Source organism: Herpailurus yagouaroundi, unplaced genomic scaffold, assembly GCF_014898765.1.
Source record: "Herpailurus yagouaroundi ecotype Mexico unplaced genomic scaffold, PumYag 162, whole genome shotgun sequence".
Classification (NCBI taxonomy): domain Eukaryota; kingdom Metazoa; phylum Chordata; class Mammalia; order Carnivora; family Felidae; genus Herpailurus; species Herpailurus yagouaroundi.
Genome location: NW_024412403.1, coordinates 22,082,646 through 22,108,743, shown reverse-complemented (window position 1 = coordinate 22,108,743; position 26,098 = coordinate 22,082,646). Strand labels below are relative to the sequence as shown.

Below are 26,098 nucleotides of genomic sequence, written 5' to 3'. Positions count from 1 at the left end.
TTCACTGCCTGTTTGATCTTAAATTAGTTTAGCATTTTTTTTTAAGTTTATTTACTTTGAAAGAGAGAGAGAGAGTGAGCATGAGTGGGGCAGGGGCAGAGACAGAGGTAGAGAGAGGCAGGCTCCATGGTCTCAGCACACGGAGCCCGACTAGGAGCTTGATGTCACCAATCGTGAGATCATGTCTTGAGTCAAAATCAAGAGTCAGATGCTTAACCAACTGAGCCACCTAGGCACCCCAGATTAGTTTAACTTTCAATAATAATTATGTTTTTCTCACTCTAACTGTATTTACTTACAGCATATTCAGTATTTGTTAGTTTCTTACACCCTCAAGATACACTGAAGAACAAAATGTGTTAAATCTTTGCTCTCATATAATTAATGTTGGACTGCAGCTAATAACTACTAAATAAAGAAATAAGTCAGACAATATGTTAGGAAGACTAAGAGAAAGGGTTCATATGGGGCATCTGGGTGGCTCAGTCGATTAAGCCTCGACTTTGGCTCAAGTCATGATCTCGCAGTTTGTGGGTTTGAGCCTTGCGTTGGGCTCTATGCTGACAGTTCAGACCATCCAGCCTGTTTTGGATTCTGTGTCTCCCTCTCTCTCTCTGTCCCTACCCCACTTGTGCTCTGTCTCTCTCTCTCTCAAAAAAGTGAGGGAAGGGTCTCATAGAAACAAGAGTATAAGAAACTATTTCAGGGTCGCCTGAGCAGCTCAGTCAGTTGAGTGCCTAACTCTTGATTTCTGGGAGGGTCATGATCTTGGAGTTGTAGGATCCAGTCCCATGTGGAGCTGCGCACTAAGCATAGAGCCTGCTTGGGAGTCTCTCTCTTTCCCTCTGCCCTTCTACCCTGCTTATGCTCTCTCTCTCTCTCTCAAATTAAAAAAAAAAAAAAAAAAAAATATATATATATATATATATATATGTATACAAAAAGAAAATTAAGAAAAAAAGAAACTATATGGTCTCCTCACACATGAGGAGACAGGTAGGGTTACAGAGGCTTAATATGCATGTACTAGGATTCTCAGTAAGAAGCAAAATGGAAAATGTGGTTCAAGTAATTTAATAAGAGATAACAGCTTTAAATTTTTGCAAAAATTTAGAAAGATATCAACAAAATTAAGACACCCAAATGGCCCCCATATAGAAAGGAATAAGTAAATAAATTTTAAAGAGATCTTTAGTTCAAACACAGAAATAAAATCTTGGAGAAATTGCCACTGAATTACAGATATAAAATATATGTAATTTATATACTTGAACAGAAATTTGTGTAAATATGTATGTAAATATGTATTTACATACGTGTAAATATGTATGTAAATCACTATGATAGTGAGTTACTTCTAAACAATTAGACCATTCTACTGTAATTTAAGTGGGACTTAAGTTATTTATTTAAGTAAAATACAGCACAGTAATAGAATATTCATGGTGATGAGGATAGTGGAATAAGGCAGCTAAAGTTTAACGCAGTACTTGAGATGACGGTAAAAGTACACACAGATGTGTTAAATTTAAGATATTTAGGGATGATATAATTTCTAACAAACCATACTGGTAATAATACAAAGCAAAACATACTAAATTTGGATTTTACTACTAAATTTACATACTAAATTTAGATTTACATACTAAATTTGCATATTAATATGGCTTAAGAAATTTGAAGCAAAAACTACATGGAAATTCGTAGACATCTAGACTTAATATCATCAGATTTACGTTCTTTTACAAAATATACAGAACATTTGCAAAAAGAAGTGACCATATACTGTCCAGAAAACAAATTGCAACACACACAGTATATGTTTTGTTATACAAAACAATTAATTTGAATTAATAACTACAAAATCCAATATATAACTAGAAAATCCAATGTACAAACCAGAAATAATTTGGTGAATTAACAAAATATCCTATTAAATAAAAATTAATCAAAATTTAATTAATCAAAATTAAATTAATCAAAGAAACCTAATTGAAAACATAACATATTTAACCAATGATAAGAAAAAGAATACATATGAATACTTATGCAATGTTGCTAAAAGAGATCCTATAACCTATGAGGCAACTCTTAGTAAAAAAAAAATTTTTAGTTAATGAACTAATATCCATATTAAGAAGTTAGGAAAATTTTTGGAAGGAAGAAAATAAAAAGGTAAGAACAAAAATAGAATAAAAAGAATTACACTATAGAAAATAAAATCAAATACTTGTTTTTAAAAGGACTAAAATGATAGATTTCAAAAAAAGACAAAGATACCAGTTGAAATCACTTCAATTCAATATTGAAGTTTCTAGGTAGTATGGTAACGCAATAAAAATAATGTTATAAAAATAGGTAAGCTCCCATTTTTTCATGAGTATTTACAACATGAAGATGTGAAACACTTAAAACTAAAGATAAATTTAGGCATATAAGACTGAGTTTAGAAATTTTATAAGATACAAGATTAAAATAGAAACTTCTGTTGAGTTTCTATAAAACTACACAAACATGGAACTATAAATTCATGCAAATTCTAATTTCAAGAAAATATATAAAACACCCAGAAAAATCTTTGTACAAGATGTGATGTTATCATTACTAAATTAACCTAAGATTTAACTTAATTATAGCAAAATCTCTAACAAGTAGATTCTAAAGCATAAATTGGGGGCAGGGGGAAGGAACAAGAAAAACCAAAATATTCTTAAAGAATAGAAAAAAGAAAATAATTGCTCTTCCAGATATCAAGAATTATTATTAATGTAAAATAATTAAGATACTGTAGATTGGGACATGGATAAATGAAAAAAGAATAATTGAATAGAGCAGTAGACAGAATACTTTTCAATCAGTGGTACTTGGGCCACTGAATATTCATGTATAAAAACTGGCTCTTATCTTCTGCCCGAAAAAAATTCTAAGTGAATTGTTTATCTCAATTCATATCTAAATTGCACATCTAAATTGCATATCATAATATATGAAAATATCTTCTTGACCTCTAGATGTTTTTAAACCAATATACAGAAACTCGTTTATCACAAGTGAAATGATTAATGAGTTGCATATTAAAAACATCATTAAAAGACCAAGAAGTGAAAACAGATTTGTAGCATATTTAACTCAAATAGTATCAGCAAAGTATACAGATACATAACAATATAAGGAAAATACCAAACCATAAAATCGACAAGAGACTTTATCAGCCAATATTATAAAAGAGAATGTCATAACATCCAATATGAATAGGTCCTCAACATCATTACTTATGAGGAAAATTAAAATTTTTAAAAATAGTATGAATCTACCCTGATGACTGAAATTCCATAGGATGAAAATATAAATAGTCATGAGGATATGGATCAATGGATCTTTTGGTGAAACAGTAAACTGGTACAATCCATTTGTAAAAATGTCTACTCAGGTTTAGGAAAATCTAATGAAGTTGACATCTGTAGGCCCATTTGCATTAAGGAACATGTACAATAAAACTCTGCAACACTGAAGTGCAGTTGCTAAAACTTGGACACAACACAAAAGTCAATCAATAATATAACATAAACATTAATCGGGATATAGTCATATAATGGAATTCTATTTAGCAATAAAAGTAATAAACTTCTTCAAGCTGTTGACAAAGATAAATCTCAGAGATATAATATAATCTGTGAAACCAGGCACACAAAAACACACTCCATGCTTTCCATTAGGTACAGTTATCAAGAAGAAAATCTAACCTGAAATTTTAAGTGTAAACACATAAGTGAGAACACTCTCAAGAAAATCCACAGAGTAATTACATAGAAGTCAGGATAGATCAATGGAGGAGTAAGATTGAGAAGAGATATGTGGAATGGTTTGGGCTCCTGAGAATGTTTTATATATTTTTTCATGCGGTAATTAGACAAGTGGCTAATTAATAATAAATGCAGTAAAGTGTACTTTAAAAATTTATGTTCTTCTCTTTCACCATTAAAAGTGAAAAATCATGTAGACTTAAGACAAAGAGAGAGAATGGAAGTGAGTAACCAGAGATAGTGAGTATGCAAAATATATTAAGAAAAATATGCTGTCCATGAAAAGAAATGGCTGGTGGTAGGGGATATGATTAAAGTTTTTATTTCCTTTTCAAAATTATAGGAGTCACTACAGCATGGATATATAGTAGTCAACATATTAACATAAATAAATGCTTATAAAGTAATAAATGGAGACTAGTTATAATTATACGCAACAGATGCAGAAAACTTACAAATTTACATAACAGAATAGAAAGCCATAGAAAATATTTAATAACACTATAGTGAAAAAGATCAACAGTATTGAAACATCAAAGATATTTTTGACCTACTAGATTTACAAAAAGAAAAAATATATAGTATGTACGTGGATGGAAAAGTGTATATTTTGAAGGGAATTAAACATTATAATACATTTATAGTAAAATATTGTTCAGTATTCCAGAAGACTATCTGATAAAAGTCACTTAAAACTTTAAAATATGCTTTCCAAAAAAAATTCCAGCTCTAGGTTTTTAATAAAAATATACTTCCTTTTCCATAACAATTATTTGGAAAATTTTATTGCAAAATTGTTAACAATTGCTGAAATAGAAAATAATCAGGGACACCTGGGTGGTTCAGTCAGTTGAGCATCTGACTTTGGATCAGGTCATGATTTCACAGTTGGTGAGTTCAAGCCCCAGGTCAGGCTCTGTGCGGACAGCTCAGAGCCTGGAGCCTACTTGGGATTCCGTGTGTGTGTCTCTCTCTCTACCCCTCCCCTGCTCATGCTCTGTCTCTCTCTCTCTCTCTTGCTCTCAAAAACAAACAACAACAAAAATCTTAAAAAAAATGAAAATAATCAAAGTTACTATTTGGGGAAATGGATAAAATATTATATTTATGAATACATTAAAAGACACTAAATATAGTACTTTTAATTATAAAAGCAGCTTTCAAAGAAGTATGTCCAGTATTCTATTTTTAGGGTGGGGTACCTAATCTAATACACTTTCTGGTTACTCATCACCTTTCATAAAAAAGTTAAAAATAATAATGAGAATGGACAACATTTATGGATTGCTTAATTCAGGCCAGTTTTGGATTCTTAACATTTATAATCTTACTTAAGCTTTACATGTGCACTGTGATAAAGATATTATCCCAATATCATCTGTATGTTTTCAGATTCAAAAATGTAAGACACAAAAGGTTAATTAACCTGCCCCTAACAATCCCTAAGTGGTAGAGTTTGGATTTTAATTCAGACACATGCTACAAGCATTTATACTCTTGAACACTAAACTGAACCTTCATCACTACAAGGTGTTATACTGAAGCAATAAGGAAGCAAACTGTAATCTCTGAACCGCTGATTTTGTCTCATGCTGTCAGCTGCCGCACCTCATAGGTTCACCTTCTCTGGAGAACTGTCCCCTGCTGAATGGAGGGGCCATCAAGGAAATTCCAATCCCAACAGCAGCCCTCAGTCGATGGCTGCCTGATATAGGGTGATAAAGACCGAATCTGATCTTCAGTGGGGATGGCTTTGTAGGCAGTTGATACCCCAGAGGAGTCTTTCTGTGGATAAGGTCAAAGATAGACTTTATCTAAGACCAAATCCTGCTCTGTCTCTTCCCCTGTAGGTGTTTCCTGAAGAAAACTCTCCCAACAAAACTGATGTACTGGATCCTGGTCACAGGCCCTGCTTTTCTGGAACTAGACCTAAACCATTGAACATTCTGCCAGCACATTTTTTTTTTCCAGCACATTTTTAAAATACAGGTTCACAGAAAGTTGAGACAATCATGAAAATAAATGGAGTTGACTGCTCTTCCGGGAGAATGTGGCCAGCTGTGAATTTGGCAACAAGGCTCAGTTTTCCCAGATACCTATTTTTCCGAGACATTTAGGAAATATTTAATATTTTAGTTTTTTAATTTGAATTTTATAATTTAGAAAATATTTGTGTAAAAATCATGATTAAATTTGGCAAATCCTGTAACCAAAAAAAGGTTCAGTATTACTTGAGATAAAGTATGTTTATAAGCTAATATGGCATTTAGACTCCACTATTAATTTCTGTATTATAAATTTCTGTGGTTCATTTTTATAATCAGGGAATAAATTGTATAATCCAGACATTTTATATTTAAAGTCTTATCTGACCAGATTGGGTTGTTGTCTAATAACTAATGTTTATTAAAACCTCTAAGCATTTTATATCTACTCATAGAATCATGATAACATGTATTAATAATACTTATTATTAGTAAAATCATCATCATTTAGACAAGAGAGCTGAAACAGACACATTACCTTTACTCTCTGTGTGACAATGGATAAATGGTAGATTAGTGTTACATTTTATGTTTTAAACATCATACTATATTGCCTCCAATCAATGAAGTTGATCAGTTTTGTTCCACCTTGAAGTGAAATAAAATCTATGAAAGAAAAGATCATTAGAAAAGTTCCTTAGAGGATATTGAACTGCTATAGAACAAATTATACTTTCAGAGTTAATAATCACTTCTTCATAGGACCACCTAATCAACTTTATTGACTGTTAAATTGAATTGACTAATTTTCATAGTTGATTTGACTTCAAGGAAATACATCTTTGAAGAACAATCACAAAGACTGGATTAAAGAAGAAGAACATCAAAGAATATTAGGGTAGGTCTGAAAACTGACATACCTATACAGAAGTACACATACACGTTTTCCAAACCGAGATTCCTGTTTTGTTCACTTTGCTTAATTTTTTCATTATAGATCATTTTAACATGAGAGTTTCATAGTTTTGAATGCCCACAAAGCTGTTTCATTAAAATAACTAGTTGATAATGCAGATTTAAATCAGAGACTGTTAGGATTGGGTAAGTGAGCTAGCGGAGGGAGGAATTCCTTGAGGAACTGGTAACAATTAGTAAGTCTGAATTAGAAAAGAAAAAGAAAATATAAGGTCTCTTAAATAACTGTAAAATAATCAATTAAGTATTTATTTGAAAAAGAAGAGAAACCAGTGGAGTATTAAAATAGAGAGAGAACAGTGTTTCTCAAATATGGTTCAAGAAATAGCAGCATTGACGTTATCTGGGAATCTTTTAGAAATCCAAGTTCTTAATATTCCATCCTAAATCTATGGAAACTGAATCTGAAAGGGAGGTCCAGAAATCTGTTCTAGTGAGTATTATATGTGATTCTGATCTACTTGAGAACTTGAAAATCTCTGACATAAAAAATGAAGATTTTTGTGCATTGAGTTCAACATGTTACTCAGCAAAATTTTGCAGTTTAGAGTCATTTATTTATTTGCTATTTTTAAATTTATTTTCATTTAGATACTAACTCAACTTACATGAGTTTTATGGATATTTGTCCCTGCTAAGCAATCTAAAGAGAACTGATACATATATCAAAGCTATTGATTTCCAAAACAGACACAACTGATATATAAATCAAGGTTTTGTTATGAGAACAGAAAACACTCCAGGTATTTTATTAAAATGGGATTTACAGAGGAAATCTGTTGCCTTCAAAACCATTGCAAAGGGATAAGGAAGAGATACCATAAACAAACAAGAGACAATCTGGAAATGTAGTAGTCACGGGAAGCTGCTTCCAGTGGTCCAGCTGCCTGCATCACTTAAAAGATTCAGGGAAGATGTCCAGAAAGTCACTATAAATATAATTTCTTCCATTTGCCCAAACACTTAAATATGTCTGCATGTGTAGAACAATAGCTTTTGCTTTTCTTCCAATTTCCAAACCTTACATATATGATTTCAATTTGGAATCTTTCAGTCAAGGAAGTCTGGGAAATGTAGTTTCTAGGTTTCCAGGCCTTGCTACACAACAAGATATCAGAAGGGCAAGGGTAGATTTTCCTACAAAAGAAAGCATCCTACGCAATCAGTTCCCTTTGGATACTCTGCTTTCAACCACCCTTATACACACATAAAAGTAAAGAAACAGTAATAACCAAAACCATGTTTCCATTTTATATGGTACAAGTATCACTGTACAATGACTAGACAATCACCCTTTTCCTCAAAAGGACAGGTGCAAAATCCATCAATCACTAGAGCCATCTCTGGGTGCCCCCAAGAAACTTGTGTCTTCCAAACATGCATCCTTTACCCCATAGCATTCTTACTGCTTCATGATAATCAAGATCAACTCTTACAACTCTTTCTAGATGATATGTATATAGTAAGACTACTAACTGCCATGAGGTGTTTTGCCACAGAATGACTGATTTGTCAAAAGTGATGCTGTGTGAGGCAGCAGGACAGTGAATAAGATAGTCACTAAATCCAGTTATAAAAAAATAAACAAAAGCATCAGAACCAAGAAAAGTGAGATTAATTCACTTACTATTAAGTTTAATTCACTTTTCCAAGAACAAATTACTGCTCTGACACTTTTGGAAGAGGCTCAGTGTCATCAACCTGCCACTAGTTACCCAGCTTATTCTATCATGGAAAAGTGGCATATAAGTGGATCAGCACTCATCTGTACCATTGACAGGAGGGGCACTCAGAAAAGGTGATAGATATTATGGCTAGTTACGACTTAATGAACCAGGACAGTGTGGCTGAGAAAGCAAGGTGGCAATCACATAACTGCATAGCTGGTATTCCTGATGGTCAAGGTACTCCTCTACAGTGGGTTAACTTGCTGTACATCCAAATAGAACATTAAATGTGCTCTGAATATCTATGTTACTATTGACATAAAACTGTCACAGAACCCAAGTCAACAAGTTCATGACCATATATCAAACAATTACTATTTATAATTCAGTGCATATTTTACCTCGGGTCATATTCTACACAAAGGAAGATGAGTAGCAAGCATCAGACTCTAGATTTTGGCTTAGGTCATGATCGCATGTTTCATGAGTTTGAGCCCCATGTTGGGCTCTGCACTGACAGAGTGGAGCCTGCTTGAGATTCTCTCTCTCCCTCTCTCTCTCTTTCTCCTACTCACACATGTTCTATCTGTCTCTCTCAAAATAAATAAATAAACTTAAAAAATTAAAAAAATATATAAGACTAAGTATCTACTTAGGTATAGGTATGGCAAGGATATCGAATTTTTTTTTTTTTTTTTTTGGTCATTCATTGCTGGTGAAATTGAGAAATATATAACCACTTTGGGAAGATATATGGGAGTTTCTTACAAACGTAAGTTTTTTAATATACAAATCACCAATGCCACTCTCAGGTATTTATATTATACCTTACATTTTTATTGTCTTCATTCTACTACCAGAACATAAGCACTGTAACAAATATTCAAGTTAAACCTCTAAATTAGTGGTTCCCAATCCTGGCTGCATTTATATCTGGATATTTAACTATTTAACCATATAATTAAACTATATTATTGACTATGTGTGTATATATATATATAATACATATATTACTAATTATATAATGAACTATCTGGACTTTGGTTTTTAAATACCTTTACCATTTTTCATCACACACACACACACACACACACACACACACACACACACCAGTCCCTAAGCATCACTCCACACAGATTTTACCAGAATCTCTAGGGGTAAGCCTGGGTATCACTGCTCTAGATGAAAAAAGCACATAGGAGATCAAAACTATGTCAGCTACTATTACAAGAAGCAGGATTCTCACTTGTTCTAATTACTTGAAGGAACAATTCAATAGTAATATGAACTCTATGAGGCATATTTTGTAAGTAAATCTTAAAAGCATTGGTATTAAATACCATTATGACCAAAGTCAGAAACGGTTTCTATCAACAAAATATTAGAAATATCGCAAATAAAAAATATTATAATTGTTTGTAAAACTGAGTTCCATCACTGATCAGCTGTCTGTCCTTGAAAAAGCTAATTAAAAATTCTATTCCACATTGAAAACAAAACAAAACAAAACAAAAACAAAACACAACTACTACCTAAGGATATTCTGGGGATTGACACATAATAAGCATAAGCCATTTAGGAGAGTGCTTGGCATCTAGGCAATACTTAATATTCATTAATAATATTAGTAGTAATAGTTGTATTCTTTTATTATCATCTTCCTTCCACTATCAAGACAGAATGTGCCATAATGGATCTGTCATGGGGTCTATTTTTGCTTTTAATTCTGATTCTTCCAGCAGATATATTTCACAACAGAATTAAATTGATTTTCTATTACTATTATTTTTAAATAAGATGATTAGCCTGGTAAAACAATGAGAACCTATAGTTAGTTGAAAGAATTAAATAGGAACTAACTGGTGAAGGAAGATATTAACTATTAATACATATTAAGAAACAAAATTTACCAAGTTTTGTCTTGATTTTACAAAATTAGAATGTTCATTTTTTTTTTCCATGATGGTACCTTGCATTTTAGAACATCTGTATTTCACATCTGTTTTCAGCTGTATGACAGTGGCCTGAATTACATCTCCCATCAGTGACTTTTGAGTGTAAGGCTAAATACTGTCTGAAATATAAGCCTGTGTGTGTGTGTGTGTGTGTGTGTGTGTGTGTGTAAGTGCACGCATATCCCCCAGATCAGATCAATTGTCCCCCAATTATGGACAATTACACCTAGCAATTGTGCTTAACTGAAGATGAAAAGGCATTAGACTTTTACTTTAAAAGCTATAGACAAGACAACTATCCAACTGTTATTTGAATCATGGACCTGATATTTCTCTTAATATTGGGCTTTCCTTTTTTGTGCGTAGGGTATGTTAAGCTGTTCACTCATGTGGCTGGAACAATAAGAAAAATGAGCTGTAATGGATAAAATGGTTTTCAGACCATACATATTACCAAGTTCCATTTTCCACTACTCAAATTTAGATTATGAGTAGCAGTTAAATTTCCAAGCTGATGTTTGCAATATTAGTTAGAATGATCCTTGGAAATATATATGAGAAAATGTTTTCTACCTCTCACCGACTCCATATCAGATAATGATTACACAAGCCACCAAATTTCTAAAAGCTAGCATTATTTCGTATTGTAGTACCTACCTTCTTTTTGTTCCCTGTCTAATCTTCCCCCAAATCACAAAATTCTGATAATTTTCCTTCTTTAATAGTTTTCATATCAATCACCTCCTCTATAACACCACTGCTCTACAGAGATTCAAATCTTCATTATTTCTTAGCTGGATTCCTCCAGGAGATTGCTAACTCTTTTCTCATCATTAGCCTTGAATCTTTCAATTTATCTCACTGACCAGCTAACAAAATGATCTTCATAAAATGTATCACTCTTGTGATTTCAATGTTTTTGTAACTGTAGCGTTACATGTAAAGATTTACACCATTTTTTCCCCCAGTTATAGATCTCTAAAATACCCCGCTTCATGATGATGATTGATATTTTTGTGGCCTCTACTGTAATTAAATTTGGCCTTGGATACCATGGACAATACACAGAATGCCACAAGCATATTAGAAATAGGGTTGCAACTTTGCACTAATATCTTCTATATTACTGATTATGTGTCTGTAGGAACTGCCCATTCAAAAGCAAGGGAGGAACTAAAAGTAAAAAGGGAGAAAGGAGAAAGGAGAGGGTTTAAATTCCATTAAGACTGTAAACAAGGGGAAGGCAAAGGCTGCAACTCGGCAGCTCGTTACCTGGTGGTGCTCTGGTGGGAAGGGCGAATCCCCAGGAACAGAGTGGGGTCCGGGAGGTTCTCAGGCCACACAGGGAAAAGCGGTTCCACTGCTGGAAGGACATTTGGTACAGTCTGTTGAAGGCACCTGGTCCCAGCAGATCCCAGAAAACGGCCACCAGCATTCGCTGGTACTGGAATAAGGTCCTTAAGGCTGAAGCCTGGTGCCAGATGTGTGTTGTGATTTCCCATAATCCCTGAAATGCTGCTGCTACACTATCGCATGAAGTTTTTCTGGGGCGGGCTGGCTCCTGGCTGCAGTCTGGGGGCACCAGCGGCAGCAGCAGCGTCCCGCAAGTGTTCCTGGGTGCAGCCGGCATTCGGCCATTGCTCATTTGGCCAGTGCTCGGTGAGACCCTCTGGCAGAGGGGCAGAACGGGTCAAAGCCGCAGTCCTTTGAAGTAAGGGGCTGGGGAAAACAGCCGCATCTGAGACAAAACGTAGGAGAGAGGTACTGCCCGGGGCCTAGTCACGGTGAGTGGAAAGGCGGAGAGTGGACGAGAGTTGAAGACGGAGGACCAGTGCGCGATTGCTGATCAGGGAGAACAGACTGGGTGGAGCCATTTTTCAAAGCTCCCACGCATGCGCATGCGCACCTATGAGGCCCCCCCCCCAACACTCCACCCCAGTGGGCTAGCAGCGCCATCTAGTGGAGAGCGGAGCTGTTACACTGAGTCCGCCCAACTGCACCAACTTCGCTCTTCAAGAAAACAAGTCTCACCACCAACTTAATTTAAGTACTATAAAGAGCTGCATAGACTGACTTCTAGGGAAAAACAAAGCAATTTCCGTCCTACTTCAATCTATTAGCAGATTCATCTATTCTATTTTCTTTCTTTTTTTTGTTTTCTTTTTCCTTTTTCTCTTTTACAATTCTTTTCTTTTTCTTGAAAAGAGAAAGAGAAAATTCATTTTTATTTTCAATATTTATTAAATATATCTTTCTTTAATTTTTATTACTATATGTTTTACTTTTGTGTAAATTTTTTTCAAATTCTACATTACTTCCATCATTTTATTTTAGTCTACTTCACTCTACTCACCTTTTCAAATTTTCAAACAGTTTCCTTTTTTTTATCTTGTTCTTTTTTTCTCTTTTTTGTTTCTTTTTCTTGAATGCAGAAAGAGAAAACCTTCATTTTTACTTTAAATTTCTATTAAAATATTTTTATTTAATTTTTATTACTATATTTTTTGGTTTTATGTAAATTTTTTCAAATTCTATTTTACTTCCATCATTTTATGTTAGTCTACTACAGTGTATTCATTCTTTCAAATTCAAACGATGTCTTTTTTCTTTTTTCTCTTTTTTCTTTTTCATTTTTCTTAAATACAGAAAATGAAAAAAATCATATTTATTTTTAACTTTTATTAAAAATGTTTTTCTTTATTTTTTCTACTATATTCTTTACTTTTGTGTATATTTTTTCAAATTCTATTTTACCCCCATCATCTCATTTTAGTCTACTTCAGTATATTCATTTTTTTCAAATTCTCAAACGATTTCTTTTTTTTTCTCCCCCACCTTTTTTTTCCCTCTAAACTGTCAAACCACTTTCAACACCCAGACCAAAACACACTTAGGATCTAGATCACCTATTCGATTTGTGTGTGTGTGTATTTAATTTTAATATTTTATAATTTTAATTTTTAATTTCAATTATTCTACCTCATTAATTCCTTTTCTCCCTTCAAAATGACAAAACGAAGGAATTCACGCCAAAAGAAGAGCACAAAGAAACGACAGCCAGGGATTTAACCAAAACAGATACAATTCTGTCTGAAGCAGAATTGAGAATCATGATAATAAGAATACTAGCTGGAGGGCGCCTGGGTGGCTCAGTCGCTTAAGCAGCCGACTTCGGCTCAGGTCATGATCTTGTGGTCTGTGAGTTCAAGCCCCGTGTCGGGCTCTGTGCTGACAGCTCAGAGCCTGGAGCTGTTTTGGATTCTGTGTCTCCCTCTCTCTGACCCTCCCCTGTTCATGCTCTGTCTCTCCCTGTCTCAAAAATAAATAAAAACGTTAAAAAAATTAAAAAAAAAAGAATACTAGCTGGAGTCGAAAATAGATTAGAATTCCTTTCAGCAGAGATAAAGGAAGTAAAAAATAGCCAGAATGAAATAAAAAATGCTATAACTGAGCTGCAATCACGGATGGATGCAGCGGCAGCATGGATGGACGAGGCAGAATAGAGAATCAGTGATATAGAGGACAAACTTATAGAAGATAATGAAGCAGGAAGAAAAGAGGGAGATTAAGTCAAAAGAGCATGATTTAAGAATTAGAGAAATCAGTGACTCATTAAAAAGGAACAACATCAGAATCACAGGGGTCCCAGAAGAGGAAGAGAGAGAAATAGGGGTAGAAGGGTTATGTGAGCAAATCATAGCAGAAACTTTTCTAACCTGGGGAAGACACAGACATCAAAATCCAGGAAGCACAGAGGACCCCCCATTAGATTCAACAAAAACTGACCATCAACAAGGCATATCATAGTCAAATTCACAAAATACTCAGGCAAGGAGAGAATCATGAAAGCAGAAAGGGAAAAATTAGTCCCTAACCTACAAGGGAAGACAGATCAGGTTTGCAGCAGATCTATCCACAGAAACTTGGCAGGCCAGAAAGGAGTGGCAGGATATATTTAGTGTGCTGAATCAGAAAAATATGCAGCCAAGAATTCTTTATCAAGCAAGGCTGTCATTCAAATAAAAGGAGAGAGAAAAAGTTTCCCAAACAAAGAAAAATTAAAGAAGTTTGTGACCTCTAAACCAGGCCTGCAAGAAATCTTAAGGGGGAATTTCTGGGGAGAAAAATGAGAATATATAAATAAAAATAAATAAATACCAAAAGCAACAACAGATTAGAAAGGACCAGAGAACACCACCAGAAACTCCAACACTACAAGCATCATAATGGCAATAAATTCATATGTTTCAGTACTCACTCTAAATGTCAATGGACTCAATGCTTCAATCAAAAGACATAGGGTAACAGAATGGATAAGAAAACAAGATCTATCTATATGCTGTTTACAAGAGACCCACTTTAGACCTAAAGACACCTTCAGATTGAAAATAAGGGGATGGAGAACCATCTATCATGCTAGTGGTCAACAAAACAAAGCCGGAGTAGCCATTCTTATATCAGACAATCTAGAATTTAAAATAAAGACTATATCAAGAGATGAGGAAGGGCATTATATCATAATCAAGGGGTCTATAGACCAAGAAGACCTAACAATTGTAAAGATTTATGTGCCAAATGTGAGAGCACCCAAATATATACATCAATTAATCATAAGCATAAATAATCTCATTGACAGTAATACCATAATAGTAGGAGACTTCAACACCCCACTCACAGCAATGGACAGATCATCTAATAAAAAAATCAACAAAGCAACAATGGCTTTGAATGACACACTGGACCAGATGGTCTTAACAGATATATTCAGAACATTTCATCCTAAAGCAGCAGAATATGCATTCTTCTCCAGGGCACATGGAACGTTCTCTAGAATAGACCATATACTGGGATACAAATCAGCCCTAAGTAAGTACAAAAAAATCGAGATCATACTGTGCATATTTTTAGACTATAACGCTATGAAACTTGAATCAACCACAAAAAAAATTTTGGAAAGGTAACAAATAGTTGGAGACTGAAGAACATCCTACTAAAGAATGAATGGGCTAACCAAAAAGCTAAAGAGGAAATTAAAAAGTATATGGAAGCCAATAAAAATGATAATATGACAAACCCAAACCTCTGGGACACAGCAAAGGCGGTCATAAAAGGAAAATATATAGCAATCCAGGCATTCCTAAAGAAGGAAGAAAGATATCAGATACACAACCTAACCTTACACCTTAAGGAGCTGGAAAAGAACAGCAAATAAAACCCCAAACCAGCAGAACAGGAAATAATAAAGATCAGGGCAGAAATTAGTGCTATCGAAACCAAAAAAACAGTAGAACAGATCAATGAAACCAGAAGCTGGTTCTTTGAAAGAATTAACAAAATTGATAAACCACTAGCCAGTTTGGTCAAGAAGAAAAAGGAAAGGACCCAAATAAATAAAATCAAGAATGAAAGAGGAGTGATTACAACGAACACAGCAGAAATAAAAACAATAATAAGAGAAGATTATGAGCAATTATATGCAAATAAAATGGGTAATCTGGAAGAAATGGACAAATTCCTAGAAACATATACACTACCAAAACTGAAACAGGAAGAAATAGAAAATTTGAACACACCCATAACCAGTAAGGAAATCCAATTAGAAATCAAAAATCTGCCAAAAAAACAAGAGTCCAGGCCAGATGGCTTTCCAGGGGAATTCTACCAAACACTTAAGGAAGAGTTAACATCTATTCTCTTGGAACTGTTCCAAAAAATAGAAATGGAAGGAAAACTTCCAAACTCTTTCTATGAAGCCAGCATTACCTTGATTCCAAAACCAGACAGAGACCCCACTAAAAAGGAGAACTATAGACCAATTTCCCTGATGAACATGGATGCAAATATCCTCAACAAGATATTAGCCAACCGGATCCAACAATACATTAAAAAAATTATTCACCATGACTAAGTGAGATTTATACCTGAGATGCCAGGCTGGTTCAATATCCACAAAACAATTAATGTGATTCATCACAGCAATAAAAGAAAGGACAAGAACCATCTGATCCTCTCAATAGATGGAGAGAAAGCATTTGACAAAATACAGCATCCTTTCTTAATAAAAATCCTCAAGAAAGTAGGGATAGAAGGAGCATACCTCGAGATCACCAAAGCCATATATGAACGACCCAACGCTAATATCGTTGTCAATGGGGAAAAACTGAGAGCTTTCCCCCTAAGGTCAGGAACAAGACAGGGATGTCCACTCTTGCCACTGTTATTCAACATAGTATTGGAAGTCTTAGCCTCTGCATTCAGACAACACGAAGAAATAAAGGCATCCAAATTGGCCAGGAGGAGGTCAAAATTTCACTCTCGCAGATGACATATTACATTTTGGGTCTGGAAAACCCAAAAGATTCCACCAAAAAACTGCTAGAACTGATTCATGAATTCAGCAAAGTTTCAGGATATAAAATCAGTGCGCAGAAATCGGTTGCATTCCTATACACCAACAAGGAAGAGGCAGAAAGAGAATTCAAGGAATCGATCCTACTTACAGTTGCACCAAAAACAATAAAATACCTAGGAATAAATCTAACCAAAGAGGTGAAAAATCTATGCACTGAAAAACTATAGAAACCTTATGAAAGAAATAGAAGAAGCAAAAATAAATAAATAAATAAATAAATAAATAAATAAATAAATAGGGAAAAGATCCCATGCTCCTGGATAGGAAGAACAAATATTGTTAAAATGTTGATACCACCCAAAGCAATCTACATATTGAATGAAATCCCTATCAAAGTAACACCAGAATTCTTCATGGAGCTAGAACAAATAATCCTAAAATTTGTATGGAACCAGAAAAGACCCCAAATAGGCAAAGCAATGTTGAAAAAGAAAACCAAAGCAGAAGGCATCACAATCCCAGACTTCAAGCTATACTACAAAGCTGTAATCATCAAGACAGTATGGTACTGGCACAAGAACAGACACTAAGACCAATGGAACAGAATAGAGAACCCAGAAATGGACCCACAAACATATGGCCAACTAACCTTTGACAAAGCAGGAAAGAGTATCCAATGGAATAAAGACAGTCTCTTCAGCATGTGGTGCTGGGAAAACTGGACAGCGACATGCAGATGAATGAACCTGGACCACTTTCTTACACCATACACAAAAATAAACTCAAAATGGATGAAAGACCTCAATGTAAGATAAGAAGCCATCAAAATCCTTGAGGAGAAAGCAGGCAAAAGCCTCTTTGATCTTGCCTGCAGCAACTTCTTACTCATCTCCAGAGTCAAGGGAAACAAAAGCAAAAATGAACTACTGGGACTTCATCAAAATAAAAAGCTTCTGTACAGCGAAGGAAACAATCAGCAAAACTAAAAGGCAACCAACAGAATGGGAGAAGATATTTTCAAATGACATATCAGATAAAGGGTTAGTATCCAAAATCTATAAAGAACTTATCAAACTCAACATCCAAAAAACAAATAATCCAGTGAAGAAATAGGCAAAAGACATGAATAGACCCTTTTCCAAGGAAGACATGCAGATGGCCAACCGACACATGAAAAAATGCTCAACATCACGCACCATCAGGGAAATACAAATCAAAACCACAATGAGATATCACCTTACACCTGTCAGAATGGCTAACATTAACAACTCAGGCAACAACAGATGTTGATGAGGATGCAGACAAAGAGGATCTCTTTTGCATTGTTGGTGGCAATGCAAGCTTGTGCAGCCACTCTGGAAAACAGTATGGAGGTGCTTCAGAAAACTAAAAATAGAACTACCCTATGACCCTGCAATTGCAGTATTAGGCAATTATCCACGGGATACAGGTGTGCTGTTTCAAAGGGACACATGCACCTCCATGTTTATAGCAGCGCTATCAACAATAGCCAAAGTATGGAAAGAGCCCAAATGTCCCTCAATGGATGAATGGATAAAGAAAATGTGGTGTATATATATACAATGGAGTATTATTCGGCAATCAACAAGAATGAAATCTTGCCATTTGCCACTACATGGATGGAACTGGAGGGTATTATGCTAAGTGAAATTAGTCAGTCAGAGAAGACAAAAATCATATGACTTCACTCACATGAGGACTTTAAGAGACAAAACAGATGAACATATGGGAAGGGAAAGAAAAATAATGTAAAAACAGGGAGGGGGGACAAAACAGAAGAGACTCATAAATATGGAGAACGAACTAAGGGTTGCTTGAGAGCTTGTTGGAGGGGGGATGGGCTAAATGGGTGAGAAGCATTAAGGAATCTACTCCTGAAATCATTGTTTCTCTATATGCTAACTAATTTGGATGCAAATTTTAATAAATAAAAAATAAAACTAAAAAAAAAAAGCAAGGTGAAACTCGCATTCATACAGAATCTTGCTGCCTGCTTCTACCCATCCTTCGTAAGCTGTATCTGATTCTTAGGTCCCCAAAATCTTTTCCCATGACTCCTGCAAATGTTGCCCTAGGAGATCAGCACAATTTCACGTATAGACTTTTAGGCTACGGTATGGATGCCAGTTTAAAAGAGATGAAAACTCACTACAGGGATTTGGTCAGAAGTAGGATGTATTCAAAACAAATAGATTAGTTAGACGTCTAGGTAAGAAGTGCTAGGTAAGAGGTAATATGGTTAGGGTAATGACAAAGGGAAGGAACAGTGTTTAGATAGAGATTGTAAATATTAACAAGTTTTAGCCAAAATAATTTGATTATGCTACATATAGGATGAGAGCACAAGAGGAGTCAAAGCTGACTCAAGCTTTTTGGCCTAAACTGCATACAAAAAAATGAGGGAACATTGTGGGAACAACCTATCTTTTTTTTTTTTTTTTTTTTTTTTTTTTTTTGGAACAGAACTAAAAACCAGGAATTAGATTTTGGTCATTTCAAATTGTGATACTAATTAAAATTCCAAGAACAGAATTTCTGATGGCAGTTAGATATGTGAGTGTCAACATACAGACGCAAGTATGAGATTTTATATGTATATATGGCTACTCAACCAACCCCCAGATCTGTGTCTTAACAATAGATTATTTGTTAAATCACAGTTCAGCACTCGTATGAGTCTCCAAGAAATGGCACTGTGTTCTTATCTCATTTTGTGTTCTCATCTTTAATTTTTCTTTTAAAGTTGAGTATACTTGACACACAATGCTATGTTCGTTGCAGGTGTACAACATGATTCAACAACTCTATACATTACGCTGTGCTCACCACAAGAGTAGTTACCATCCATCACTATGCAATGCTATCACAATACCATTGATTATATTCCTTATATTCCTGTGAATTTTATTCCTATGACTTACTCATTCCATAACTGTATCCCCTTCACCCTTTTGGCCCATTTTGCTCATCCACCATGCACCTCCCCCCTGGCAATTACCAGTTTGTTCGCTGTATTTATAGGTCTCATTCTTCTTTTTGTTTGTTTTACTTTGGATTCCACATAATTGAAATCATATGGTATTTGTCTTTATCTTACATATTTCACAAAGGTTAATGTCCTCTAAACCCTCTGATGTTGTTGCACATGACAAGATTTCATCCTATCTTTTGTGGCCGAATAATATTCCATTGTTTTTTTTTTAACGTTTATTTGTTTTTGAGACAGAGACAGAGCATGAACGGGGGAGGGTCAGAGAGAGAGGGAGACACAGAATCTGAAACAGGCTCCAGGCTCTGAGCGGTCAGCACAGAGCCCGACACGGGGCTCGAACTCACGGACCGCGAGATCATGACCTGAGCCGAAGTCGGACGCTCAACCGACTGAGCCACCCAGGCGCCTCCGAATAATATTCCATTGTGTACATATGCCATATCCACTTTATCCATTCATCTATCCGTGAGTACTTGGGCTGCTTCCATATTTTGGATACTGTAAATAATCCAATTAAAAATTAGGCAGAAGACCTGAAAAGACATTTTTCCAAAGAAGACATACAGATGGCCAACAGACACATGAAAACATGCTCAACATCCCAAATAATGAGGACAGTGCAAACATAAACCACAATGCAATATCACTTTATTCCTGTCCGAATGCTAGTATCAAAAAGACAAAGAAATGACAAGTGTCGGCCAGGATGTGGAGAAAAAGGAACCCTTGTGGACTATTAGTGGGAATGTAAACTGATACAGCCACTGTGGAAAGCAGTATAAAAAATTAAAAATGGGAACACCATATGGTCCAATAATTCTACTACTGGGTATTTACTTAAAGAAAACGAACACACTAATTTTAAAAGATATATGGACACATATGTTTACTGCAGCATTATTCGCAGTATAGCCAAGACATGGAAGCAGCCCAAGCATCCATCGATAAGTGAATGGATAAAGAAGATGTGTGAAGCTATCATTTCAAACTCATGTTCTGGGTAGCCACCAGGGCAGGAATAGAGGATATGAAAGAGCATGTAGGAATCATTATGCCTGCGCCTGAAGAATTATATACACTTCTTCCTAGGTAATTCTGACCAGAACACAGTCATCTGGCACTAAGCTAAATGCAGAACAAAACTGAGAAGTGTTTTTATCCTATCTATTCAAGGATAACAAATGGCCAATAAATACTTGGCAGTCTTTGACTGGAATTAATGAAGGATCTCTTTACAAGATTACACGACACTGTAGTTAAATAGTTCTTATTTGTTCTGTGTCTTTTGACACAGGTACACTTTTGGGCACAGGTATTTTATGCCATAGAAAATTAGACAGGGGTATCTCATGCCATAAGAGGACTTAAAAAGGGAATTTAGGACAAAGTATCTTGTGCTATAGTAAAGGGGTAAATGGGCAGGAATATCTTGTGCCAGAAGGGGACTTCAGACAGAAGCAATTTTATCATAAATTGTTGTGTTCTCCTAACTGGGAGAATCAATTGTGTCAAATGCACAGGCCAGGATGACTTCTGAGAAATGACAATTGGATTCACCATTTAGAGGTTAATTGCTGCTTCGGAGAAATGATGGAGTCAAAGGCCTGTCCAGAGTCAATCAAAATAATAGAAATATAGCTGCAAAAATGAGCAGAGAAACGAGCCAATAGTTGGAGGAGATGGGGAGTCCTCAGAGAGATTTCCTTTTTTTTTTTCCTTTTGTGTGTGTTTATGGGTGTCTACGTGTGTACTTTTCACCTCTAAGGCATTTCATAACTGAAAATTTGTGTCTCTTAATCTCCTTTGCCTATTTCTTCTATCCCCCCAACCCCCTTCCCTCTGGCAATCCCTAGTTTGTTCTCTGTGAGAGTTTTTCTCTTTTCTGTTTTCATTTGTTTTGTTTTGTTTTGTTTTGTATTTTGCATATAAGGGAAATCATGGTATTTGTCTTTCTCGGACTTAATTCACTTAGCATGATGCCCTGTAGGTCTATCTGTGTTGTCACGAGTGGCAAGATCTCATTCTTTTTGTCATGGATGAGTAATATTCAATTGTGTATGTATTCCACATCTTCTTTACCCATTCGCCATTGACGGACAGGGGTTTGATTTTCTTCTTTTCTTGTTTTTTCATGCACTGGCTTGTACAATGACAAGACTGATTTACTAAAGATAAAACAATCATGGAGATTTGAACAGGACAGGAATAATTGCATATGTAATGTGATCAAATAATCCAGCATGCACTGGATCCACTACACAAGAGCACCTGGCCTTCCACAGGACAGCAAATGATTCATCATCCAGTCAAGAGGCAAGGAAGCTAAGAATTTTAGTAGTTTTGTGTGTTTGAGTTTTGCATCATTTTTATCCACCCACCTCTGGAGTTGAAATACTAGACCAAAAGGGATGTACTAAAAAGTCACACATGCAGGCTGAAATGTGGGACGCTTGAGCACCACGGAAGTAGTACAACTGAAACTGACAAGATCAAGGGTTTCACCATGTAATAATGGGTAAGTAGACAAGAGGAAAAGGTATTTGGGCATGAGTTCAAGGATGTGACGCTGCATAATCTGTGTAGCTACATCAACTATAAATTTATTGACTTTTATTTTCCTCAGAGTAAATTTCCTCCCCAAAAGTGAGGAATCTCATAAAAATAAAACAAAGTGATCAAATTGGACCCCTGAAGTATAACCATCACCTGAGATATTGCAAAATCTTGCTTAATGACCCTGAAGAAAATATTCCTGCTGTTCTGTCTCATAATAAAGATAGAAAATCCAAATTTAGATAAATTAAAACTAAAATTCAGCTTAATAAACTTGACATCCTAATTCTTTGTGTCAATTTATCCTTGGTAATTATATCACAATTAAACATAAAAATTAATTCATTACTCTTGTTCTGAATGCGTGAATATCAATCAATCAGAAAGGCAAAGAGTGGAAGAAATAAGAAAATCCTAAGGTGAAAGTTTTAAACTGAAAGGGATTAAAGAATTATGGCATACAAGTATCAATTTAAAGCAAAATTTTCTTTTTTAATGAATATTAATTTGACTCCAAGCCTCACATTTTATTAAGTTATTAAACTCCATTTTTTCCCTTAATTTTGACAATGCAAATACACTGGTGTTCTAGTTTATTAGAAAATTCAATATAAAATTTAAAACACACTTAATGAAGAAATCAATGTTAACTGTTAATACCAATTTATAAACTAATGCGTATATTAAAACACTGCTCAGGAAATATTAAGATATGAGCAAACAGAAGTCCAAAATTTGTTGTATAATTGGGTCTTTTTTACACTGCACTTTAAAATACTATAGGATGGAGGAGGGAGGTTGGAAGGTAGGAATTAAAAGAACAATATCTAAGAATAATTTTCTCCATTGCAGGAGAAATGATGTTACAGTGCAATACACATTTAAAATCAAAGGGAGAAAAACCTCAATTCACTGCTTTCCTGCTACTCTTCTTTCTGGAGTCGTGCCAAATGTCATTATTAAGGGTGGCTATTTACATATAGTGCCATAACATGGTAAGCTTAAAGGTTAAAGTCAGTAGTAGAAGGAACTTCATTAAAAAGGCCACATTTTAGAAATAGGAAGGCCTTTTTACAAGTAATGTTAAATGGGGAATTAAGGCAATGACCCAAATAATTAAAATAAAACAAACCCTATGAATCTGGGAGAAAAATAGCACTTCGAGGCTTAAATCATCACAAATTACTGTCTACATTCATCAAATTAATGGGGTAATTGTTCGGCATGCACTTTAAATAGACTACGTATCTTCCAACTGAAGTCATATCTATATGCAGACACTGATTTATTGACTTGTGTTTTATTCTTTCCAAATGTCTCAGTGATTGATTTCTTTTAATAAAATGAGTTAATTTTTATATTAAGGCAATAAAAACTTGGTAATTGGTCTATACTAATTATTTGTGTTTATTTTCATTTTTTGAAATCCATACATTATAAGGGTCAGACAAATATTGAACTTGTATGGTAGCAAAGGTTGAAACTGAACAAAATTTTATCCATTCACTATCTAACATACGTAAATTGGAATCACATGACTCCTATGAGTCTGCACGCCTATTCTTTCCTAAAATCTTTCTAAATCCAATGCGGTCAGAGCCCACGATTTCACATATGTCACAACCATCAAATGTCACATCAAATGTCAGCTGTTATGCTCTGGCAGCATGTGCAGCATTCTGTTCCAGCTGTTCCTTTTGCTTCCTTTCCGCTTTTCCTCTATCACTTTTCCCTTTCCATCTAGCTCTTTTTTTCTGTGCTAGAGAGAACAATGGAACAATAGAAGAAGAGAACAATGGAAAATAGGACATCACAAAGAATATAAGAAATATTTACTAAAAACGGGATACTATCTTGGAGTTTTGAGTGTTTAAGCCCAAACTAAGTTATTTACAACTCTTTTAAAACAAAGTAAATTTCAAATTTTAAATAATATGGTAATTTTAAAGCAAAAAAAAAAAAAAAGAAAATAAGAGGAATTCTACAAGAGCTAAACCATTGTAGAAAGAAACTAAAAACATTCTGAATTAGGAGAATGGGTCTGGCTGTTGCCTGGGGATGAGACGGGAGCACAGATAAGACCAGAATGGAACCTAGAAAGGGTTTTGAAAACGTTCTACAGTAGAGGGTGTTACACTTGTGAGACTAAATGAACACTTCTGGGAGATAAAATTCTTACCATCCCCCAAACTCTCCAAGGAAGCTTGAACAATTGTCATATTCCTCTCAAGGCACGCAAAGTGGCACTGAGGGAAAGGCATAAAGTTTAGGACTTAGGTAGTTAAATATATCCCCTCTACCAGACAGATTGAATTAGAGACAATTAGAGTCATAGAAATACAAGATAGCTTAATTGTAGATTTAGTAACATGGCAATACTAGCATTATATAAGGGGTACTGGTGACCTGTAGTGAAGTGAGATGATTAAGTATGGAAATCTAAGAGACAGGATAGGTCAATTCCAAGTACAACTTGCAATTTGCCCATCTTCAAATACTTATCAAATGACACTGGGAAGGTTTATGTGACCTTTAATTTAAATCCCACTGCAGACTATAGGAACATATAATATACCTGTTATTCTAGATAAAAGATGTCAATTGGACACTGCAGGTAAGGATACCTCATGAAGCTAACAAAGATGAAAAATTAAAGTTTCAGGGTCAGTACCCTTTAAATCTAAAATTAAGAAAGGGGGGGAAGTATTCAAGTAAAAATTAAAATAGCACTCGCGTGAGAACAGATCATAGACAAATCTACCAATGCAAACTGTACAAGCACAAATTCTTGAGTTAGAAATGAATTTACTGGAAAGCACATGGTATTTGCCTGGTTTGCTAAATAACGTTGCATCCAGTCCTGAAATCTTATTGGCGAATCTTAAATCCTTCTGATTTGGCAAGGAAAAGTAGCATCTGTACAGCTCAAAGAGAAGATTACTAATTGAGTCATTTTCCACTTATAAAGTGTAATTTGGCCCCACCCACCTAAAGATTTATACATTTCTATTATATATTTTATATATTTTTTCTGTAGCTCATTATTGGGATAAGTAAACAGGAAACAGTTACACTGGTGGGAATTTCAGAGTTCACACTGAAAGACAATGTCCCTATAGTTCAGGGAGAGCTTAAGGGATATAGAAAAGACAGCTGTGGACTTATCTGTAGTCATTTTTATAAATCTATGGATTTATAAAGCAGTCCCTGCTTTCTGGGGACTGTTAGAGTGGGGAAGTTTGGGAATTCCTTCTCGCCTTCATTCTCCATCTTTTATACCCCGACTTTGAATATCGTGGGCCTTCATTTTTATGCAAATTATTAATACATTTTGTAAGAACAAAGTGGACAACAATACATGTGCAAAGTTCCTGCAAACATATTCAATTTTACTATATGGACAAAATTTGTGAAAAGATACGAATTTTAATATTGAAGGATAGTTTATCAGATGGGTAGATAATATAAAAGTTACTTAACCTTCAGAATTGAGGTAACTGCTTGGATTTCTGTATGTTTTCAACTTCAAAGACTTAATAAATGGATAAATTTTAACTCTTGAAATGTGTTTTTTTAACCATCTCCAAGGTTATTCATATTTACACTATATAGAATGAAATGGTGGCTTAAAAGAATTATTCTCCCAAAAGACTGAGTCATGAAAACACTCATTTTGTAATTCCTTTTAAATCTTACTACTAAATAAGTCGAATTCATGAAGGAACAAAGCTTTTGCTCCCTCCCATGAGACTCAGGGTTTAGTGGCTTGTTTGCATATGATGGAAGGAGAAATAA

General features: G+C 34.9%; 1 pseudogene; it reads right to left on the bottom strand.

Moving 5' to 3' along the window:
• The window catches only part of LOC121036477 (coiled-coil domain-containing protein 34-like), a 63,459-nt pseudogene extending 51,444 nt beyond the window's left edge, over window positions 1-12,015 (bottom strand).
• Between the last annotated feature and the right edge of the window lie 14,083 nt (window positions 12,016-26,098).